Below are 7,392 nucleotides of genomic sequence, written 5' to 3'. Positions count from 1 at the left end.
TTTATTTACTTTGTATGTCCAAAAAAGTCTTTATCTTGCTTTTATTTTTAGAAGATATTTTTGTTGAATGTGGAATCCGAAATGGATGATAGTTTTTCCTTTAAAATTTTGATTAAAAAATTTTTTTTAATGTTTATTTATTTTTGAGAGAGAAAGCGATAGTGTGCACATGGGAGAGGGGCAGAGAGAGAGGGAGACACAGAATCCGAAGCAGGCTCCAGGCTCCAAGCTGTCAGCACAGGTCCCAATGCAGGGCTTGAACTCATGAACTGCGAGATCATGACCTGAGCTGAAGTCAGACGCTTAACCGACTGAACCAACCAGACGCCTCATCCTTTAAGTCTTTTGAAGGATGTCGCTCCACAGTCTTCTGGCTTTCATTCATCCCAGCCAGAAATCTGTTGTCATCCTTATCTTTGTCCCTCTGTGTATGATAGATACATCTGTCTGCCTCTGATTGTTTTCAAATTATTCTCTTTATCACTGATACTGAGCAATTTGTATTTGATGTCCCTTGGTGTAGCTTTCTTCATGCTTAGAATTTGTTCACTATATTATTTGAGGAAATTTTGGTCTTTAATTCTTCCCATATATTTGTGTCTCTTTCTTCAGGGGTACAAGTTACATGGACATTCGGCTGCTTGAACTTGTTCCACTACTCACAGGTGGTTTTGTTTTTGGTTTTTGTTTATAAAACATTTTTAAGCTGCGTTCATTTGGAATAGTTTTTATGTTTTCAAATTCACTAAGTTTTTTTTCTATAATGTCTAACCTCCATTAATTCCAACAAATGTGGCTTTTCTTTTTCCTTTCAATATTGTCATTTTTAAATCTCTGGAAGCTCAGATCGGTTCCTTTTTATATCTTTCCTATCTCTACCTGACTTTTTGAATAATGTATAAAATTATAATAACTTTTAAATTTTTTAAAAAAGTTTTATTTATTTATTTTGAGAGAGAGCATGAGCAGGGGAGGGGTAGGGACAGGGAGAGAGAGAATCCTACGGAGTCTCTGTACTTCTAGCTCAGAATTCATGAACCACAAGGTCATGGCCTGAGCTGAAATTAACAGTTGGACACTTAACCAATTGAGCCACCCAGGTGCCCCTATAATAACTGTTTTAATGTGGTTTTTTTCCCCCTGGCTCTAAAATCTGTGTTAGTCCTGGATGATTTTGACTGTTTTGTCACCGTCTTCTTCTTCTTTTCATGGAGCACAACACAGGGCTTGAACTCATGACCTTGAGATCAAGACCTCAGCTGAGATCGAGTCGGACACTCAAATGACTGAGCCACCCAGGCGCCCTGAGTGACTTGTCTTCTACTTAGTGGTCATATTTTCCTACTTCTTTCCATACCCAATAATATTTTTTAGGTGCCAGACATTGTAAATTTTACCTTCTTGCATTTTTGTGTTTTGATAAATGTTTTTTAACATTGTTTTGGAACACAGTTAAGTTACTTGGAAACAGTTTGATCCTTTCGGGTCTTGATTTTCAAATTTGTTAGGCACACTTACGGGAGTGATCAATCTAGGGCTAATTATTTCTCACTCCCAAGGCAAGAACCTTCTGAGCATCCCATCTAATGCACCGTGAATCTGTGAGGCTTTCCTGTCTGGCTGGTGTGAACAGGTGCTGTTTCTAGCCTTCTGTGAGCCCCAATCACCAACCTTTCTAATTATTTTAGATGGTTCTTTCCCCAACTTTGGACAGTTTCCTCCTGTGCATATGGTGATTAGACCCAACAAAATGCTCAGAGGGGACCTTTTTACAGACCTCTGATACTCTGTCTCTCTCTCTCTGTACCACTGTCCTCTCTGGTGTTCTGCCCTGTGAATTCTATCCATCTTTGTCTTCCCCTGACTCTCAGTTCTTCTTAATTTAGAGAATACACTTTTAAGAATGCTTTTAAATTAATTAATGAATTATTTTGAGAGAGAGAAAGAGGGAGCAAGCAGGGGAGGGGCAGAGAGGGAAGTAGAGAGAATCCCTAGCAGGCTCCAAGCAGAGGCTGATGTGGGGCTCGAACCTACAACCTGCAAGATCCTGACGTAAAGTAAAACCAAGAGTCAGACACTTAACTTGCTGAGCCCCCCGGGCACCTCTGGGAATCTGCTTGATTCTACCTGGGTTTCCTTCTCTGTTCTCTGGCCTGGAAACACTCTGAATTCAATAACCTGGGATTATTGTAAGTCTTATCTTTGTCCTTTGTTGTCCTGTGTCCTGTGTCTTGAAAAGTATTGGTTCAGATATTTTGCCCATTTTTTGTTGTTGTTTTTTTCAGGGTAAACTTTACCCAGTTACTCCATCTTGGCCGAAAGCAAAAGTTCCTTCCTGTTCTCTTAAATACAAATATTTACATGGTTGCCATTAAAGTATATGTATCATTTTATGGTCAAACAAACATTGTAGCTCAGAAAGTTTCCATATTTCCTAAATGGTTTTCCTAATTGCCATTTTAGTAGCTGCGAAATATTTCACAGTGTGCCAAATTTATTTGAGAGCAGTTTATGCATTAAAGAATGATTTATGTTCTACCTCTTTCCAAAAAAGAATTTCAGATGGCTTACTGACAAAAAGGCCTACTAAATAAGACTAATACATTATGAATTAGAAGGGAAAACAAGGTTGAGAAAAACCAAGGAAGTAATAATGCCAAGTATGATAATGTGCTGTGGGTATTCTGGCAGCCAAATGTGACAACTGTGATTAGTTCTGTTATTTTCATTATCAGAATGAAAAAGAGACTTCTAGGGAATAACAGTTACAGAATGCCTACTGTGTGCAACTTAACAGAAGGCGAGTTTGATTTTTACCTCACCCTCATGGTATTTCCTCGGGGCACAGAGTAACTCAATGACACAGTAGACATTCTAGTTCCTAAGAGTCAAATGCCTCAGCAGGGAGCCCGAGGACAACACCAGCCATCACACAGGCCACCTCAGGAGGCACAGACACTTTTCTTGTACTGAGTTCTGGTGGAAATTTTGAGTCATCTGGTGATTGTGTCTTCACAACAGCTTCATAGTAAATACAGAGGAAGTTTAATTTTCATTCATTCATTCATTCAGGTAATGGCTTTTGATAGCTGTGACATTGCACTGCCCCTTGGTTGAGCAACTACACTGAAAGGGGTTCTGTGTCTTGAGAGGTAACACCAGTCAAGGATGGAATTTCCTTCCTTGGAGGAAAGGACTGCTTGCTGTCCTGCATGCCTCCTTCTATGATCTGGATTGCTTTTGAACAAGGTTTTGAAAAGACCTAGGGAACTCCTATCTCACTTTTTATTTTTAATTAAGGTACGAGTCTATTTCATGCTAATTAACTCCTTTTCCTCACATGCTGCTCCGTGATCCTTTGCCCTTGGACTTCCTTGTCTCTAACTCTACTAAAGGCTCCAGGCATCTTTGTGGAGCCACCCTCGTCCCTGGAATCCTGGGGCTCCCTCGTTCTCTGTCAGACCCTTACTTCTCACCAACTCCCTGTGTTCTAGGGGCCCGCCCCCAGCCCCGGGACGCTGTCCTGGCCCCCTTGCTCTGTGTCCTTCACATCTCAGCACCTCCCCTCGTGCCCATTGATAGGACTGAGTACCCACCGCTGTCTGAGCTCTGTGCTCAGAGCCGCACGGGTGCACAGAGGCAGCTGACAGTAGGTCTGATGTCGCGTTTCTCACTCTCTAGGACGGGGATGATAGAGCAAAGTGAATAGCTGTTATTAAAAAAAAAAAAAAAAAAAAAGCAGCAACAAACAAAGCAAATAGAGTACTCAAGTGGAAAAGCCAGGGAATATTTCATGGGGGGTGTAACTTCAGACATTGGGAAGTGTGTAAGCCTACACGCTTTGACCACACTCAGTCCATCCACCCCCCAGATTCTCCTGTCCCCCCCCCACTCCCCCCCCCCCCCGGGTGGGTTTAGCTCTTTGCTGGGTGGGGCAGCTCCTAGCGCTGCCCGCCCCTGCAGACCTCTCCAGGGTGTGGGCTGGCTTTGGGACAGTCTCTAGAACAGCCCCCGAGGATGGAGCCTGTCTGACTGACCCGCCGAGTCTGTGGCGCCTCCTTCCATTTCTGGTCCGGACGCCAGGCCTTTCTGAACTTCCCGCGCTTCCACGTAGTAGCAGGCGTTTCTCTGAAGCGCAAGGGACTTCACGCCCGACGGGGTCAATCTGACCAACGAGGCGGACACAGGAACAGGCTAGCGAGGCCCTCTCGGCCTGACGGACTGTGCCAAGGCGTGCAGCTCCGTGCCCGTCCGAAGCCTTTCCCCCCCGACTGCGCAGCTCAGCGGGCAGCACTGTTCCTCTGCTCGCCCCTCCGGGCCCTGCCTTCCCAGCTCCTTCTCTCTCGCCGCCCTGATAGAGCGCCTCCCAGTCATGTCTTCCCGAGGTCGGCCGCAGACTCTTTTTTCCTAAAGAAGCTGGGCAGAGGTTCAGCATGACGTTTTTTGTTTTGTTTTTTTTCTTTTTAAATATAATTTATTGTCAAACTGGCTTCCCTACGACACCCAGTGCTCATCCCAACAAGTGCCCGCCTCTCTGCTCATCGCCCACTTCCCCACCCCCCCATCCACCGTCAGTTTGGTCTCTGTATTCGGGAGTCTCTTGTGGTTTGCCTCCCCCCTCTCTGTTTGTAACTGTTTTTCCCCCTTCCCCTCCCCCAGGGTCTTCTGTTCAGTTTCTCAAGATCCACATGAGCGAAAACATGGGATATCTGTCCTTCTCTGACTGACTTATTTCACTCAGCATAATACCTTCCAGTTCCATCCACGTTGCTTCATGTGGCAGGATTGTATTCTTTCCAGCATGAGGTTTTCCAAGCAAAGTAGGGAGAAAGAAAGGCAGTTATGCTGACGCCTGGCACCAGCAGTTGAGGTCAAGTCTCCCAGGCCTGCCTGTGTAACCCGAGCGAGTCCTGTACCCCTGGGCCTGCAAAGGCTCCTGCTGGGCCCTCAGTGGGCACTGGGCCCTCGATGGGCACACCTTCCCCTCCCCACAACTCCCACCAGCTGCAGTAGCACAGTATTAATCTCTCCCTGTGCTTTCTGTGTTTTACAAGCTCATGGTCTGTGTAGAATTATAAAACACAGGTCATAAGAAAGACATTCTGCTTATTCCTCAAGTTCCAGCTTAAAAACTGCCATGTTCTTGAAGCCAAAAGTAAACTCTCCCTACTCTGTGCGGCCCAAACTATTTTTAAAACATTTTTAAGGGGCGCCTGGGTGGCGCAGTCGGTTAAGCGTCCGACTTCAGCCAGGTCACGATCTCGCAGTCCGTGAGTTCGAGCCCCACGTCGGGCTCTGGGCTGATGGCTCAGAGCCTGGAGCCTGTTTCCGATTCTGTGTCTCCCTCTCTCTCTGCCCCTACCCCGTTCATGCTCTGTCTCTCTCTGTCCCAAAAATAAATAAAAACGTTGGGAAAAAAAAAACATTTTTAAAATTATTTTTTAAATGTTTTATTTCTTTTTGGAAAGAAATGGGGGAGGAGCAGAGGAGAGAGAGGGAGAGAGAGAGAAAGAGAGAGAGAGGATCTGAAGCGGGCTCTGCACTGTCAGCAGTGAGCCAGATGTAAGGCTCGAACTCATGAACTGTGAGATCATGACCTGAGCTGAAGTCAGATGCTCACCGACTGAGCCATCCAGGTGCCCCCCAAGCTAATTGTTTTTAAGTCACTTTCCAGCATTTATCTCATATTGTCATGTATCATAGATGATTGTTGGATATCATTGTATCTGTCAGATAAAAAGCTCCTTGAGGGCAGGGGCCATGATTTAGCTTTGCATCTTCTACAAAGTTTATCATAGAGTACTGTATACAGTAGGCACTCAGCAGTTATCATTTGAATACATTTAGAAACCTACCTGCAAGGTTAAGGGAATGCTATAGATATGTTCTTTAAATTATTGTAATCAAATAAAGAATTATTGTAATAATCAAAAATTCTTTTGTGAAACCCACCAGCAACTCTAGAATATTCCCACAGCTCAGTGCAAGGTCACGTTCACATGACTCCGGTCATGCTGTGAATCTCCAAGCACCTGACAGTACAAAGATTCTCAGAGGTTCCTGAGGTCAAGGGCATTAGAATCCGTTCAGACACCATGGAATAAAGCTTTAACCGCATTGGGCCACAGGATAAACAATTAGAGAGGGATCTTCTAATTCATTCAATGAATATTGTTGAGCATTTTGTGATAATGAAATAAATGCTTTTAAAATATGAACCATATAGGGACCACAGATATAGTTGTCCATAGGAACACGTAAAGGTGATGAATTTCCTCCCCCTGGTTTCTTATTTACAAAGTTGGTTTCTCTTACATTTCACAGCGTCCAGTTAATTGCAAGGAATTTTTGGAGTCGTTACAGCAGGTGAGTGAAGGAAGAAATTGAAAGAGAACGTGAAAACTGTTACTAGAAGTATTAGTAATTGCCATTTGTAGATGAATAATTAGACTCCATAAGACATAGAAGCTTGACGTTGCTCATAAAAAAAAAAAGTGTTTTAATTTTCTCAAATCTTTGACTCTGAGAAGCCTTTTCAGCCTCTCATTATATAACAAGACTGGGCAGGCTTCCTTTTTTTTTTTTTTTTTTTTTTTTGCCATTGACATCTTCCAAGGAAAATGCTGCATGATATGATTTTCAGGGCTAATTTGCCTTATTGTCTTAGGCAGTGTCTCTTACTACAAATTAGCCTCCTGTACCTCTGTGAGCTAGAGAGGCTCCTTCAAAATTCCTAACAGGCAGCCTGGTGGAGAGATGGGAGGGAAAGGAAGGGAGGGAGGAAGGGCGGGAGGAAGGGAGGGAGAGAGGTAGAGGGTGCCTGTCTGCTTCGTACATGTGGTACAGCCTGGGAGATCAGAACGCTAACAGAACAGGCAGTGTAATTACATGTTCCTTGTAAGTATGTTAGCCCCACGGGGAACTAAGCTGGCCAGTCCACTTGGAGAGGGAAACTAGATTTAAGGATGGTGGAGGGGTCATTGCATAACTGACTTATTACTCGGTGGTGATGAGGGCATTTGCTGATCTCCAGTAACTGCCTGGTGCTTTTGGTCAGGCTCGGCTCTCTCACTCCCAGATACTTGATTTTTGCAAAAGGGACACACCTTTCTGCAGGAAGAGAAGATACTGACCAGATTGCGAGCGGTAGGTAGTGACATTCAGCATGTTTATGCAGCAGAATTGCTGAGAGATTGTGGGGTGGGAGTTTGGGGGGGGCTGGTGGTAGTGGTGGTGATCGGGTTGGTTGATTTATCTGCAATAGGGAATATGTTTTATTTTAATTATGAGTTAAGAGTTGCTGCTGCCTAGGCTAAGGTATCAGTTAAAAATGCTGTGTTCCCAGCTTTCATATTTGTGTTTGATGTGGTTTCTGTGCTCATGCAGCTTGGT

General features: G+C 44.2%; 1 long non-coding RNA gene across 1 annotated transcript; it reads left to right on the top strand.

Annotated features, from left to right (window-relative positions):
• Positions 1-289: 289 nt before the first annotated feature.
• On the top strand, positions 290-7,076 carry LOC116738179. Its single transcript, XR_004343847.1, has 3 exons — positions 290-665; positions 6,325-6,366; positions 7,058-7,076. It is a non-coding gene; the product is annotated as an uncharacterized LOC116738179 (long non-coding RNA).
• The last annotated feature ends 316 nt before the right edge of the window (positions 7,077-7,392 follow it).

This window comes from Lynx canadensis, chromosome B4, assembly GCF_007474595.2.
Source record: "Lynx canadensis isolate LIC74 chromosome B4, mLynCan4.pri.v2, whole genome shotgun sequence".
In the NCBI taxonomy this organism is placed as follows: Eukaryota; Metazoa; Chordata; class Mammalia; order Carnivora; family Felidae; genus Lynx; species Lynx canadensis.
Note: the sequence above shows the minus strand (reverse complement) of the source record. Positions and strands in the feature narration are given on the sequence as shown.